At 37.9% G+C, this 16,855-nt stretch overlaps 1 protein-coding gene across 1 annotated transcript in view; it reads left to right on the top strand.

The window, feature by feature from the left end:
* The window catches only part of LRIG3 (leucine rich repeats and immunoglobulin like domains 3), a 157,446-nt gene extending 141,462 nt beyond the window's left edge, over nt 1-15,984 (top strand). The window contains exon 18 of the mRNA XM_058191405.1: nt 15,956-15,984. The gene's annotated coding sequence lies outside the window, so the exon portion shown is untranslated. The remainder of the gene's footprint in view (nt 1-15,955) is intronic.
* Nucleotides 15,985-16,855: the final 871 nt, after the last annotated feature.

Below are 16,855 nucleotides of genomic sequence, written 5' to 3'. Positions count from 1 at the left end.
CAGTTTTTTCTGATATCCTTCAATATCTTTCTCTGTCAAATTTAGTGGTAGCATCTCGAATAAAAAGTTGAACTTGGGCAGCAACATCATCTTACACATTGCAATTCTACCAAACCAAGACAACTTTAAAATTTTATATTTATCTATCTTCTTCTCAATTTCGTTAATCACCACATCATAATTAAGTTTTTCAATTCTTTAACCTTAAGTGAAAGCACTATACCCAAATATTTCAATGTGTTTTAATCCTTATCCCAAATTGCTCTTGCATATTCTCAGACTCATTACCATTACTATCCATCAATAATTCTGACTTTGACCAATTTACTTTCAATCCTGTCATTTCTTCAAAATTCTATCAAATGCTTATATATCTTTTCAAATCTTTCTACATTTTCAAAATAATTAAAGTATCATCCATACAAATTTATCTTATACCCTTATATCCTTCTAATTCTTCATCTTTTCTATCATTTTGTCAATATTTCCATAGCCAATAAAAATAATGTTGGGGACAGGGACATCCTTGTCTCGTACCAGCTTCTAATTTTATCTCTTCAGTTAATATTCCATTCACCTTCACTCTTGCACTGCTCTTTTGGTATAATTTTGAAATAACATGTATAAACTTATTACCAAAGCCTAAAGCCTCCACAATTACTTTAATTGTTTCCCATTGTACAGGATCAAAAGCTTTAAAATATCCAATGATACTATACCAATTTTATCACCATTATATTCAGCTACATCTATAATATTTAATACTCTTCTAACAATATCACTCATGTATCTACCCTTCACAAAGCCTACTTGATTATAACTTATATATCTATCTATAAATCTATTTAATCTATTACTTATAATAGCAGTAAATATCTTTGCATCCTGATTAATTAAAGAAATGGGCGGATAGGACTCAATCCTTTCTAAATCTTTATCTGGTTTAGGAATTAGGGATATCACCGTTCTATTCCATGACGAAGGTACTTCCCCACCATGTAATATTCCATTAAATAATTTTTGCAATCTTGGTATTATTAATTCTTTAAATTCTTTATAAAACTCAACAGGTAATCCATCCTCACCTGGAGCTTTCCCTAATTTTAATTTTTGTATTATTCCATTAATCTCATCTTGTGTTATATCTTCTTCCATCAATTCCTTATATGTTTGATCAATTTTCACCACATACTTTTCTAAATAGCTTTGCAATTTTCCCCGATTAATTGGTTTCTTTGAATATAGATTCTGAAAAAAATTTCTAACCACTTCACATTTCTCTAATTTTTTATAACATCTTATACCTCTATCATCTATCAAAACTCCAATTTCTCTCTTCTCTCTTTTATCTTTCGCCATCTTTGCCAATAATTTAGAATTTTCTATTACTAAATTCAAAAATTCCTATTTAAAATCTCAAATTTCTTTTTACTAACTCTGTATCTTCTTCTATCATTTTATTTCTTAACATATTAAGCTCCTGAAGAATTTTTTTCTTTAGTAAGCAAAATTGATTTTCCAATTCTTTTAATCTGATTTTTATCTCTTTCCATTTTAATTTTATAATTTTTATATTTCCTACTTGATAATTTAATACTCTCCTCTAAACACCGCTTTCATCGCATCCCAAACAATTTCAAATTTAACCTCCCGTTATCATTTAATCTCCAACTTTCCTCCAGTTTTTAAGTATCCATTTTTATCCTTTTCATTTTATACAATTTCTCGTCATATCTCCAATAGCTTCTTTTTCTCAAAATTAAAATCTAAGTCCACCATAACTTCTGCATGATCAGAATCTTTAAATTCCCACATCTACCTTATCCACATTATTCAACAAATCTTTAGAAAGAAAAATATAATCAATTCTAGAATATGTATTATATATCTTAGAAAAAAAAGTGTATACTCTCTCAATTCCTTTAACCTCTCTCCACACATCAACCACGCCATTTCGAAGCATCCACATATTTAAAATCCCCATTTTATTTGCTCCTCCACAGCGGGTGGGATTAGTACTATCTATTTTATCTCTGATTAAATTAAAATCCCCAGCCACAATTACTTTCCCTACACTTTCATTCTCCAAAATTTTTGTTATTTTTTCAAGAAATTCTCTTTGTTTTTCATTCGGTAAATATAAATTAACAAGTGTCACTTTTTCCTCATTAAGATTTCCAACAATTATTACATATCTTCCATCTTCATCCAAAATTACCTTATGTTTTTCAAAGTACACCCTATCTGATATCAGTGTTGCAACTCCTCTAGCTTTTGAAGTTCCAAATGCTTTTTCATATATTTGCATACCTTTTATATACATTCTATTTGAATCTTCAGATTTCTGATGGGTTTCTTGTAAAAATAAAATGTCTGGCAAATCCCTTTTAATCTTAAGCTCCAATCTTCTTCTTTTAATCTGATTCCCTGTACCCTTCACATTCCATGACATTATTTTTATAACTCCCATTTAAAATATAATTTTTTTAATCCTATCCCCGCATCTTCCTTTCTGTGCCCACCACCCGACATTAAACTACCATATTTAACATATAAACAACAATAAGAAAACAGAAAAAAAAACAAACAATAAAGTACAAACAATCTTCTTCCCCACATCCTCATCGGTTTCGCCTCTATAAAGAGAATGGGGAGAGGGACGTGCCAATGCCGGGCCACTTCTTTCGGGCTGTCTATTTAAATTCATCACTCAAAAAAAGATAACGATGACCCGCATTCAGCTTCATATTTTCCAAGACTCTTATCTGCTTCTTCTCTTACTGTATCCTCACGACTCTTCTTCTGTTCAACCAACACAGGTGATATTTCTTTCCTCTTTAACCCTTTGGAGTCTTGCCTCCAATAGCCCCTTTTTCTTCTTCTGGGATTGATGTTTCCGTATGTTCCACCCATCTGAAGCATTTGATCTTTTATCTCCATTAAATCCTCCATCTCAATCAGTCCAAGCTCCGTAAATATAATAATGCATCTATATCTGGGGTGATTATGCATCCTTCCTTTATAAAAAAATTTCAATTGTTGTGGTGGCCTCCAATTGTATTTAATTCCATTATCCCTCAAAACTTTTGTGATTGGTTTTAAAAAAAATCTTCATGCCCTTTCTTCTCTTGATATATCCGGGAAGACTTGAATAGTCTTCCCTTCGAACTTTAAAGCATCTCCCAACTCTCTCACCTTGGCCATAACTTCCAACTTATCACCAAGAATTGGGAACCTGACAAGCACCTTCCTGTTAGAACCATTTTGCCTTCTATATCCAATTCTAAAACACTTGCCAGGTCTGCTATTGTGAACGTAAGTTGCGTATCCAAATCATTAATCCATTTCAAAACCGGCTGTTTCAATTTATCCTCCTTTTCTTCTGAAATTGCTCTGATAACTAAATTATATTTCCTCATCTCTTCTTCCAAAAGACAGATTCTCTTATCTTGCTGCTCATTTTATAAAATATTTTACCAATTTGCCGATCTACTTTTACTTCATGCACATGCATCTGCTCCATTTCATCTTTAATCATTATCATTTCTTTTTGTTTTGCAAAGTTTTCATTCATCTCTTGCTTTAAATTCTGCATTTCAGATGTCAGTTTCAATGTCAAATTATCTATACGCTCTGATAGTCCTGCTATTTTTTCCCCAATTTTATTTAAAGCTGCAGCAAGTTGCTGCGTTTCTGAAAGTTGTTGAGTCATTTTGAAAAACCAAAAATTTCCCAAACTAGGATTCCAAACCAATTTTACAGAGGGTCTTAGTGAAGATCAAAGGACGACTGTCTTTAATTGAAGCGAAGCGGCTTATTTGCACTGTTATCTCTCAAGTTCAAGGATTCTCCACAAAGAAACACAAAACTTCACAGCTAACATTAATCAGCGCCATTTTTCCTCCACGGCAGCAAAGCAGAAAGGAAGACAAACCAACTTAAAGCGAAAAATCCTTTTTTTTTTTGTAATATAAACAAGCTATTAATTTGCTCTCCAGAGAAAAAAAATAAAGAAAAATTAGCTCAGTAAAATCCTCTTACTACCAAACAATCCAATAAAAAATCAGTTTCTCTTCTCTTCAATTAAATTCTTCTTGGCTGAACTTCCGGAAGGCTCAAAAAAAAAAAAAATCTTCTCATTATCAAATTCAGTCCTTCACTTAGCCTCAGCAATAGAAAAATTTTTAACACAGAACAGGATAGTTAATTTTGGAAAAACAAAACACAGCAATTTATTCCAACTTACTTATCTTGTCTGCCGGCTCGGTCAACCCACGCTGTAGAAACTCCTTAATTCAAGCCGTTTCAGATGACCTACCAGTTTTAAATTCAATCTGCTGGGCTGTTAACACTTTCAGTTCATGATTTATTACTCCACAAAGAAACACAAAACTTCACAGCTAACATTAATCAGCGCCATTTTTCCTCCACGACAGCAAAGCAGATAAATTCTTCTTGGCTGAACTTCCGGAAGGCTCAAAAAAAAAAAATCTTCTCATTATCAAATTCAGTCCTTCACTTAGCCTCAGCAGTAAAATAAAAAATTTTTAACACAGAACAAGATAGTTAATTTTGAAAAAACAGAACACAGTAATTTATTCCAACTTATCCTGTCTGCCGGCTCGGTCAATCCACGCTGTAGAAACTCCTTAATTCAAGCCGTTTCAAATGACCTACCAGTTTTAAATTCAATCTGCTGGGCTGTTAACACTTTCAGTTCATGATTTATTAACTTTCGTCCATAACAGTGCATTCCAAACGGCATAAATTCTCATAAATCTTCATTAATAAGCCCTGTGAAGTGAAGGAAAGGTCCTTACCCCACCACGGTCATGGCCACGCCCCCTCCTTTGTTTGTTTTTAAAGCTAGGCTATAACTAAAAGAAATTCCATTCCAACCAGGCAGAGGGGAAGTGAGTGAAGCAAAGTGAGTCAGAAGATGTAAATCTGAACTTTCTCATGTACTGTTGGTGGGCCTTAATGTGTTCTTTTATAGTGCCAGCTTCTCTCTCAACACATGCAAAATTGCAAGTATTCCCTGAAAGGAGGAAAAATTGATAATTCATGTAAGTAGTGTAGTCCTTCTGTAGTGTTTCTGAGATCAACAGTGGTTGCCATTGGGCTGAATCTTTCATGGGGGAGGGGAATTTAGGTAAATGCATTGATTAATATCCTTTTCTCTCTTTCCCCGGGTCCTTAATAAAATACACTAATTTTGTACATGATTCAATGCAGACACAGAAAAATTCTGCAGACTCAACACCATTTACTGACAGAAACTTGGGCAAAATACTGCCAGCAAAATATAGTGTGTGGTTTATAACCTCATCAGCTGCCAAGCTTGTCATGTGGGTGGCCAGGGGTGTGTTAATAGGCTCTTTGTCATGAGCAACCTTAGTGCCAATATTATCCTTCCCTGGCTAAGAAATCTGTGCCATCAGTCTACAGCTATGTGCCTCCTTGCCCCAGTTTTCAAGCTAACAATTACAATGGGAATAATCTGTCACTCCCAAGGCAGATACAAGCCTCATGCCACACACGCTTCCCTCACTATGTCATTTATGTGGCAATATTTTTTTAAAAAATCTGACTCAAAAGATTGCCATCTCTCTTTCTTCATTATAAGTGGGTGAGTAGCTGTGGCTTTGCTACTTGGAAGTATTTTAAATCTATGTCTGTTTCTAAGACAAATATATTGATTCTAAGGGAATATCTTTCCAGGCAAGGAAACTTGACTATCTAACTTCAGGTCTCTAGTATGAAACTATGAGGGGAGAGTGTTAAAAATGCAATGCTGCATTTGTTGTGGGAATTCAGTGCAATGACTAAATAAAAAGTGACTCCCTCCAAGAAAAAAATGCCCTGTGTATATAGCAGCATTTTTAGTTTGTCAGCAGAATAGGCAAACTAAAGTAAGAAAGAAATAATCAATCCAGTTGATATATTTTCCCCTGAATGGTAGCAGAAATATGGCAAAATAGAGCTCAAACGCTTTATTTATAATCTTTCACCCAGGAGCTCAATGACTCATGTATAGCACTTTTCCTCCCCTCCACCCCATAACACCAAGAGTTGGTGATAATGACAGGCCTGCAGTAAGTGACTTATAGAGTGACTGAAACTTGACTTGAAGCTAGGTTTCCCTTGTTTCAGGCCTATACCTCATTAATTAGGAGAGTTGAAGAAGCTCTGAAACCTTGGGGCAGAGTTGGGAGATCTGTGACCCATTAATCTTTTCTAGCCAACCACAGGATCTCACAAGAGGCCTATGCCTACCACTACCTCACTTTACTGATCCTGTTAGTGCTTCTACAGAAATGCTAGCATGGTTGGACCCTTTCTCCCCCTATGCCACCTTTCCACATTAGAGGGGAAGATATTTTCTAATTGGGAATCATGCCAGGAAATTCTAGGCTGAACCATGTATTTTCTAACACATGTATTTTTCCATTGGGAGAAGCGAAGCAACTTTTTCTCTGGCATTTACAGAGAGCAATAATTTCCTGTAATTCCTCTTCAGAAAAATGAGTGATAGTGACAATATGGCTTCTGTGAAGTCATGAAGTTATGTCATATAAACACCGCTCTTCTGAATCACCAAGCCCAGTGTTTCTCAAAGTGTGTTCTGAGAACACTCTCAGAGGTCCACAAAATCAAAATTATTGCCAGCTTATTTTGAAAAATAACATAATATTAAAATTCCATCAAATAATCACAGTTGACAGGAGTGCCACCAACTGAGTCAATTTTATTTATTTATTTATTTATTTATTATTTTCATTTATATACCGCCCTTCTCCCGAAGGACTCAGGGCGGTTTACAGCCAAGTAAACAAAAATACAAAACTTAAAACATTATTAAAAAACTGATTCAATTTGGCTAAAAATAATTAAAACTCTGATAAAACTCTAATAAAAACCCCCATTAAAACTATTAGGCCAGCCCTGCGCGATGAAACAGAAATGTCTTGAGCTCACGATGAAAGGTCCGGAGGTCAGGGAATCGACGTATCCCTGGAGGTAGCTCGTTCCAGAGGGCAGGAGCCCCCACAGAGAAGGCCCTCCCCCTGGGGGTCACCAGTCGACATTGTCTGACCGACGGCACCCTGAGGAGACCCTCCCTATGGGAGCGCACTGGTCGATGGGAGGCAATCGGTGGCAGTAGGCGGTCCCGTAAATAACCCAGTCGTAAGCCATGGAGCGCTTTAAAGGTAGTAACCAACACCTTGAATTGCACCCGGAAGACAACCGGCAACCAGTGCAGCCTGCACAGGAGAGATGTTACATGGGAGCCTCGAGTTGCTCCCTCTACTACCCGCGCAGCCGCATTCTGGACCAACTGGAGCCTCCGGGTGCTCTTCAAGGGGAGCCCCATGTAGAGAGCATTGCAGTAGTCCAGGCGGGAAGTGATGAGGGCATGAGTGACCGTGCATAAAGAATCCCGGTCTAGGAAAGGACACAACTGGTGTATCAGGCGAACCTGATAAAAAGCTCCTCTGGTGATGGCCGTCATATGCTCTTCTAAAGACAGCTGTACATCCAGGAGGATGACTAGATTGAGGACCCTTTCCATGGGGGCCAATGACTCGCCCCCTACAGTCAGCGATGGAATCAGCTGACTGTACCGGGAAGCCAGCATCCACAGCCACTCAGTCTTGGAAGGTTGAGTCGAAGCCTGTTTTTCCCCATCCAGACTCGCACAGCCTCCAGACACCAGGACATCACTTCAATGGCTTCGTTGGGGTGGTTAGGGGTGGAAATGTATAGCTGTGTATCATCAGCGTACAGATGACATCGCACCCCAAAACCATGGATGATCTCATCTAGTGACTTCATATAGATGTTGAACAGGAGAGGCGAGAGAACCGACCCCTGTGGCACCCCACACATGAGGCACCTCGCGGTCGAACTCTGCCCCCCTGCCAACACTGTCTGCGAATGGTCAGAGAGGTAGGAGGAGAACCACCGAAAGACAGTGCCTCCCACTCCCAACCCCTTCAGCCGTCGCAGCAGGATACCATGATCGATGGTATCAAAAGCCGCAGAAAGATCTAATAGGACCAGGGCAGAGGAACAACCCCTGTCCTGGGCCCTCCAGAGATCATCTACCAATGCAACCAATGCTTTCTCCGTGCTGTACCCAGGCTGAAAGCCGGACTGGAATGGGTCCAGATAGACAGTTTCATCCAGGTACTGGGGGAGCTGTTGCGCCACCACACTCTCAACAACCTTCGCCACAAAACGAAGGTTGGAGACAGGACGATAATTCTCTAAGGCAGCTGGATCCAGGGAGGGCTTCTTGAGGAGGGGCCTCACCACCGCCTCTTTTAAGGCGGTGGGGAAGATACCCTCCATCAAAAACGTATTGACAATTCCCTGAAGCCAGCCTCGTGTAACTTCCCAGGCAGCCAGTACTAACCAGGAGGGACACGGGTCCAATAAACATGTGGTCGCATTAAGCCTCCCCAATATCCTGTCCATGTCCTTGGGAGCCACCACGTCGAACTCTTCCCAGATAACATCATCAAGACCTACCTCCCTCATCCCACCCGAATCTACCCAATCCGTGTCCAGACCATCCCGGATCTGAGCAATTTTATCGTGCAGATATTGTCCAAAATCCTCAGCACGTCCTTGCAAGGGGTCCTCCCGTGCTCCCTGCAAAAGGAGGGAGCGGGTCACCCTAAACAAGGCGGCTGGGCAATTATCTGCCGATGCAATAAGAGCAGAAAAATACTCCCGTTTTGCCGTTCTTATCGCCACTAGGTAAGTCTGAATATGAAACCTTACTAGTGTTCGGTCCGATTCAGAACGGCATTATTGCATTAATAATTAAAATTATTAATAATTAATCATTTTAATTATTAATGCAATAAATATTGATAAATATTACCCATACAAGTAAACGTTCTCTTTTTTTATTAAAAAAGTTTTACAAAAAATTTTTACCCATACATTCCCTCCTCCTCCCACCAACCCTCACCCTTTCCCCTCCCCCCTCCCCCCTCCCCCCTTCACCCAATCCCCACACCCCACACCCCAGACTTCCCAGAGCAATATACAGGGTATAATATCTAACAATCATAAACTAGAATACACAAACTATCCATAGACTCCCATCCATCCCCTAGAACCCAACCACCCCAACGAAGTTGTTGAAGTGATGTCCCGGTGTCTGGAGGCTGTGCGGGTTTGGATGGGGAAGACCCAGCTTCGACTCAACCCTTCGAAGACTGAGTGGCTGTGGATGCCAGCATCCCGGTACAGTCAGTTGAAGCCATCGCTGACCATTGGGGGAGAGTCATTGGCCCCAATGGAGAAGGTTCGCAACTTAGTCGTCCTCCTGGGTGGACGGTTGTCCTTTGAAGAGCATATGACGACCATCTCCAGGGGAGCTTTTTATCAGGTACACCTGATACGCCAGTTGTGCCCCTTTCTAGACCGGGATTCCCTATGCACGGTCACTCATGCCCTCATCACTTCCTGCCTGGACTACTGCAATGCTCTCTACATGGGGCTCCCCTTGAAAAGCACCCAGAAGCTCCAGTTGGTCCAGAACGCAGCTGCGTGGGTGATAGAGGGAGCAACTCGAGGCTCCCATGTAACACCTCTCCTGCGCAAGCTGCACTGGCTTCCTGTGGTCTTCCGGGTGCAATTCAAGGTGTTGGTTACCACCTTTAAAGCGCTCCATGGCATAGGACTGGGTTATTTACGGGACCGCCTGCTGCCACCAATAGCCTCCCATCGACCAGTGCGCTCCCATAGGGAGGGCCTCCTCAGGGTGCCATCATTCAAACAATGTCGACTGGCGACCCCCGGGGGAGGGCCTTCTCTGTGGAGGCACCTGCCCTCTGGAATGAGCTGCCTCCAGGGATATGACAATTCCCTGACTTCCGGACCCTTAGTCGCAAGTTGAAGTCGTTTTTGTTCTACCGCGCAGGGTTGGCTTGAAGTAATAGTAATTTTAATAGGGGTTTATTATAGTTTTATTACTGTTTTTTAATTCGGCCAAATTGAATTAGTTTTTTAATAGATTTTTTAAATTTTATATTATATGTATAATTGTGTTTTTTATCTGGCTGTAAACCGCTCTGAGTCCTTTGGGAGAAGGGCGGTATAGAAATCAAATAAAGAAAGAAAGAAAGAAAGAAAGAAAGAAAGAAAGAAAGAAAGAACCTTAACTCCCCTTCTCCATAGTAAAGAAAAAGAAAAAGAAAAGAAAAAAGAAAATATACAGTACATTCTATTCATTCATAGGCTATTTGATAGTTCTTAATCCAATATTTGTTTTAAAAATAGTCGATCCATCTTCTCCTTTCCAATATACATGTTTCTTGTGGATAGTCTTTCTGGTACGCTGAGATTCCCGCCTTCTCCAGTAAGTTCATTGCTTTTAGCGTCCAGTCTTCAATGATAGGCAAATGTTTCATCTTCTAATATTGTGCTGCCGGTAATCTAACTACTAATATTTAATTTAAAATCAATTTATGCCCTTAAACATTATCTTCTTCTTCAAAATATTTTATATAATCCACCAAATGTATATATCCACCATATATAATAATACATAGTATCAGCCCAACTAGATCTCCAACATTTAAGTTATAGTTTCAAATATATACACACCAATATTTAGAATCTAGATATCATCTCTAAGACATTTTACAAAATTTTCCTCTTCAATTTTTAACTTATATAAATTTAACATTTAGCCCAATTTCCCCTTTTATCATATAGTCCTTAACTAATTCCATTTCTTATTCTATTTTATCAACACCTTATATAACCCCTAATCAATTTTTATCCAGAATAACCATATATAATCAAATAACATTACATTTAAATTCCAGATCATCTACAAAACATTTTATAAAACTTAACTAATTCCATTCCTTATTCTATTTTTATCAACACTTTATATTCCCAATTCAAATAACATTACTACAAATACTTCTTCACAATTTAAACATATACACAATACTTTTTAAATATATTCAAAAATTTCAGTTATGATTTACCCTTTCCTATAAAAAGAAATTCTCTTTACTTGATATTGCTGTTTCTTTACTCTTTGTTCTTTTCATTTAATATCTATTTGAATCAATCTTTGCTCATTTAAATCCCCTACTTTTTCCAGTGTTTCTGGAAAAACACTGCCATCCTAACTTTAAATTGTGTATGCTTTACTTCCTTCTCCCACTTTTTTCCAATCTCTATTTCACTTCCCATCTTAACTTCTAGCTGTGGTGGACTTCCAGCCTTTAATACATTAGTATAAAAATCTCTTGCTTTAAAAACTGTGTTGATATTTTCCTCCTTTATAATTTACTGTTAGTCCAACTGGAACATCCCATCTATACTGCATCTGACGATTTCTAAGTTCATCCACCAAGAAAGTAAACTCCTTTCTAGATCTTAACATTTTAGGAGGAATTTCTTTGAACACTAATATCTCTTGTTCTGATATTTGAAGTTTATTTTTATAAGATACTTGTAAAATTTCATTCCGAATCCTCCTAGTTGTAAAATAGATAAGAACATCTCTTGGTAACTGTCTGTCTGGCAACCCAGGAATTAACATGATATTTTTTTTCAATTTGAGTTACAAATTCTGCTGGTTGTTCTCCAAATATATGTGCAAAAGCATCTGCAAAAATATCTTTTAGATTCTCGCGCTTATTTTCTTTGAGACCTCTCACTCTCAGGGCAAACTCCATCGATCTATATTGCAGCAAAACCAACTCTTCGGCTGCCCTGTTCATCTTTGTCTGGACCTCCTCTATTTTATTTTCCAAATTCACATTAGCTTGATTAATTTCTTCCACTTTTCCATCCAAATGAACCGTGTAATCAAACAATCTTTGAAATACTGCCACCACATCTTCCCTTATATCCTTATTCCTAGTTTCAATAATGTCTTTTATTTGAGATATTTCCTCTTCAAGCTCCATCAAATTTTGATCTATAACAGAGGTTTGAAAGTCTAGAGCTTCTTCTAAAAGACCTTTTAAAAATTCCTTCAAATCTTCTTGTAGCTTTTGCATTTGAACTGACAAAGTCCCAACATCCTTAATAACACCAAGCTTTGTACAAGTAAACATTCTTGGGGGGTATCAGTGTATAAGAATTTATGAACTGGAATAGCCATAACAACAAGTCAGCCAATGGGAACTGTTTGGTAACTGAGACACAGGATTTGTTGTGAGCCACGTAAGACGGCTTGGAGTCTGGGTGTGGCTTACCTTAACTGTTCTGTGTATATAAGAGTTTGTTTGTCTTTGCTTGAGTGTCCTTGCTTCTACTTTTATTTTTTGTATTTGTACTTGCTACTTCTTCTCTCTGCCACATTGCAAGAGCTGCATGGGTATTGTATACATGCATCATATTTTATATAATTGTAGATAAAGAAGTTTCTTCTATAAATGAATCCTGCTGGATTATTTACTTGTGTGCTGACTGGATAGCTACAGACTCTAACAGGGGTTCTCCATATTTTTTTAAAAATGGGAAGGGATCCTGAGAGAAAAAAGTTTAACAAACATTGATATAACCCATCAGCCCTTAGTCCAATGTAGCTTCTCATCCTCACCAAAAAATTTATTCTATAAATGAATCCTGCTGAATTATTTACCTTGCTCAATAGTAGTAACTGTAAGAGGGATCTTGGAGTCCTAGTGGACAACTGGGTGTGCAGTGTGCAGCAGCTGCTAAAAAAGCCAACACAATTCTAGGCTACATAAACAAAGGGATAGAATCAAGATCACATGAAGTGTTAATACCACTTTATATTGCCTTGGTAAGGCTACACTTGGAATACTGCAATCAGTTTTGGTCACCATGATGTAAAAAAGATATTGAGACTCTAGAAAGAATGCAAAGAAGAGCAACAAAGATGATTAAGGGACTGTAGGCTAAAACATATGAAGAATGGTTGCAGGAACTGGGTATGTGTAATTTAATGAAAAGAAGGACTAGGGAAGACATGATAGCAGTGTTCCAATATCTCAGGGGCTGACACAAAGAAAAGGGAGTCAAGCTATTCTCCAAAGCACCTCCAAAGGGTAGGACAAGAAACAATGGGTGGAAACTAATGAAGGAGAGAAGCAACTTAGAACTAAGGAGAAATTTCATGACAGAACAATTAATCATCTTGCCTCCAGAAGTTGTGACTGCTCCAACACTAGAAGTTTTTAAGAAGATGTTGGATAACCATTTGTCTGAAGTGGTATAGGGTTTCCTGCCTAAGCAGGGGATTGGACTAGAAGACCTCTAAGGTCCCTTCCAATTCTATTCTATTCTATTCTATTCTATTCTATTCTATTCTATTCTATTCTATTCTATTCTATTCTATTTTTTAAAGAATGAAACCTTAGAGGGTAGAAAGACCTGAACAAGCTATGAGCATATTTCAAACTGAGCCCAGGTGAAAAGCACGTTTTGGGGGACTAAAAGCATAATATTTTTGTGGCTCTTATTCAGACATTAAAATTAGTCAGTTTTCTGACTGTCCACCATTCTGTCAATTATGGATGGAGTCTGCATTCTGTACTGTAAGTCATCACTTTGCAAACTTGATATTGCCAATTTCTGCTATTCCCTGAATTGTCATTTTGATCTTCACATATACAGGGCAAACTTTCCACACTCATACAGATAATCTTTTTGATATAGGATCCTTACGTGTTTAACGCCCTGGACCAACCTTATGATTAAGAGACTGATATTCCACATTGCTGTTCTTTTATGGATGTAACATTTTTATAGTGTTTCAGCAGTTTGATAAAAGTTCTGCTATTGATCTCCCTACATGACTCTATGTGGTAGATCAAAATATGTCAAATATTTTAAAAGTAAGCCAAGCTGCCTTTAAATTCCTTTCTAGAGTTCTAGAAATGTAACTATTCAGCAGTGTTCCCAATTTTTTCAGGTCATGCAATATATACAACAAATCAGTTCCTCTAACCAAGAGACAATCATTCCAACCCCTGTGGCCTAACCTCAAATTGAACTGAGCATGAACCTCCTAGAACTTTAATGATGTGCAGAAAGTTCTTTTTACAAAGAAAAACAAAGAGAGAATGAGAGAGAAAAATTCTAAACATTCAGTTTAAGCCTTTAACAGGAAGTCAGCAGTGCTGAAATAACTCCTCCTAAGGCTATTCTGGGACCAATACTTACTGAATGAGCCAAAACCAGAATATCCTGGAAATCACTCAAGAATATCCTGGAAATCTCTCAAGAAATCATGCTGGAGTTATTTCCAATCACAAGTTCCAGACCATTGTGGTTTGGTTCAAAAGTTTGAAAACTTGTCTGCTTCTTGTCTTTTTTGAGACTCCTCAGCCAACCTGCCAAGTCTCAAAGCACTGTGGAATCTCCTCTGAGAAACCCATCTGATTGTTTTTTCCTGCAAAATGTCATGTGTAAAATCCTATCAGAACTGGGGTTAATCTGGGATTTTTAGAATCCCAATGAATAAGCTTTTGGTAGAGAAGATTTTGAGTGAGGATTTGAATGTGTATTTTAGAAATTATTAATGAATGGATAGAAATCAAATATCAAAGTGATAAATGCATAGCTGGAAAGGGGTGTGCATAAGAGCACAAACGTCCCTACTCTTCCTGTCCTATTTTTTCCCTTCATTATATCCAATTAATATAGTTATTACATACTCATACTCGTATATATGCTTATGTATTGTATAGTTGTTTCATGCTTATGTTTATATATACTGTGCGACAAAAATAAATAGAAAAAAATAATAATTTTACTTAACTTCATTTGAGAAGTGAATTCAGTGCAGATAATAAAAATAATTACAGTGCTTAAATTGCATTAAAGAATTGAGCTGCTTTCCTGAGCATAAACTAGGATTTGAAAACCTGGTTTTTTGTTGTTGGTATTTTCTTTAAACATTTTAAAGAGAGAAACACACACAAAAAAAGAACAGGAAAAATGAATAAAAGAATTAAATATATCAATAAAAAGGAATTTTAAAAGGTAAAATATCAAAATTTTTGATGTAGTACAAATCCATATATTAAATTGTGGTTTAGAACTGGTTTCCTGTTTGAACTGAATTCTGTGACAGATTTTTTTTTTAATCAAGTTTCATTGGGGTTTTTTTCTTCACACACACCCACATATTTTATGAACAGAGTATTGGCCATATCATTATACAACTTGTCATATCCAAATACATTTTACATAGTTACAATTTCTGCCAAAATATTCTTTTTCCATATTTTTAATCATATCTTAATATTTCTATGCTTATTTATGACTGCACTGATTGGAATATTTTTGAAGATACCTCTGCAGACCTGGATGAACTCACAGATACTGTAACATCATATGTCAGCTTCTGTGAAGACCTATGTGTATCTACAAGGAACTTGCGAATATACAGTAACAACAAACCTTGGTTCACACCTAAACTTAAGCAGCTACGACATTCCAAAGAGGAAGCCTACAGAAAAGGTGATAAAATGCTGTACAATCAGGCCAGAAATGCACTAACAAGGGAGATCAGAGCAGCAAAAAGAAGCTACTCTGAAAAGCTAAAGAATCAGTTTTCAGCAAATGAACCAGCAAACATGTGGAAAACTCTTAAAAATATCACCGGCTATGGCAAACCTCCTTCCCAGGCTGAAGGTAATCAACAACTGGCAGATGATCTGAATGAGTTTTACTGCAGGTTTGAAAGAAAACTACAGCCACCTATATCCACAACCCCCATCTCAGACACACCAACAACAGCCAAGCCTCCTACAACTGACCCCATTTCATTGGGTTCACAACCCCTAGTGATCACAGAAAAGGAAGTGCAGGACCTATTTCACAGACAAAAGCCAGGAAAAGCTCCAGGCCCAGACAAGATAACTTTTTCTTGCTTAAAAGTCTCTGCTGACCAATTGACCCCCCATCTTCACCCATATCTTCAATAAATCACTAGAGATGTGCTATGTTCTTTCTTGCTTCAAAAGCTCTACCATCATCCCAGTGCCGAAGAAGCCCACCATCAAGGAACTGAATGATTACAGACCAGTTGCTTTAACATCTGTAGTCATGAAAACCTTTGAAAGGCTAGTGCTTTCCTACTTGAAAACCATCACGGATCCGCTGTTAGACCCCTTGCAATTTGCATATTGAGCAAATAGATCAATAGATGATGCTGTTAATATGGCTCTGTACTACATCTTACAACATCTTGAGTCTCCAAAGACCTATGCAAGGGTCCTTTTTGTAGATTTTAGTTCAGCATTCAATACCATCATTCCAGACATTCTTCTGACTAAGCTAAACCAGCTACAGGTACCGGAACAGACTTGTAAGTGGATCACAAGCTTCCTAACAAACAGGAAGCAGCAGGTGAAGCTAAGCAGGATCACATCAGATACCTGTACAATTAGCACAGGGCCCCCCCCAAGGCTGTGTGCTCTCCCCACTTCTTTCTGTATACCAATGACTGCATCTCCAACGATCCATCTGTTAAGCTACTGAAGTTCGCAGATGACACAACAGTGATTGGTCTCATTCGAGACAATGATGAATTCGCATATAGACGAGAGGTCGAACGACTAGCCTTGTGGTGCAACCAATACAATCTGGAACTGAACACACTCAAAACCGTAGAAATGATGGTAGACTTTAGGAGAAACCCTTCCATACTTCCACCTCTCACAATACTAGACAACACAGTATCAACAGTAGAAACCTTTAAATTTCTAGGTTCTATCATATCGCAAGATCTAAAATAGACAGCTAACATCAAAAACATCATCAAAAAAGTACAACAAAGAACGTTCTTTCTGCGCCAACTCAGTAAGCTCAAACTGCCCAAGGAGCTGCTGAT

Source organism: Ahaetulla prasina, chromosome 7 (assembly GCF_028640845.1).
Source record: "Ahaetulla prasina isolate Xishuangbanna chromosome 7, ASM2864084v1, whole genome shotgun sequence".
NCBI lineage: Eukaryota > Metazoa > Chordata > Lepidosauria > Squamata > Colubridae > Ahaetulla > Ahaetulla prasina.
Note: the sequence above shows the minus strand (reverse complement) of the source record. Positions and strands in the feature narration are given on the sequence as shown.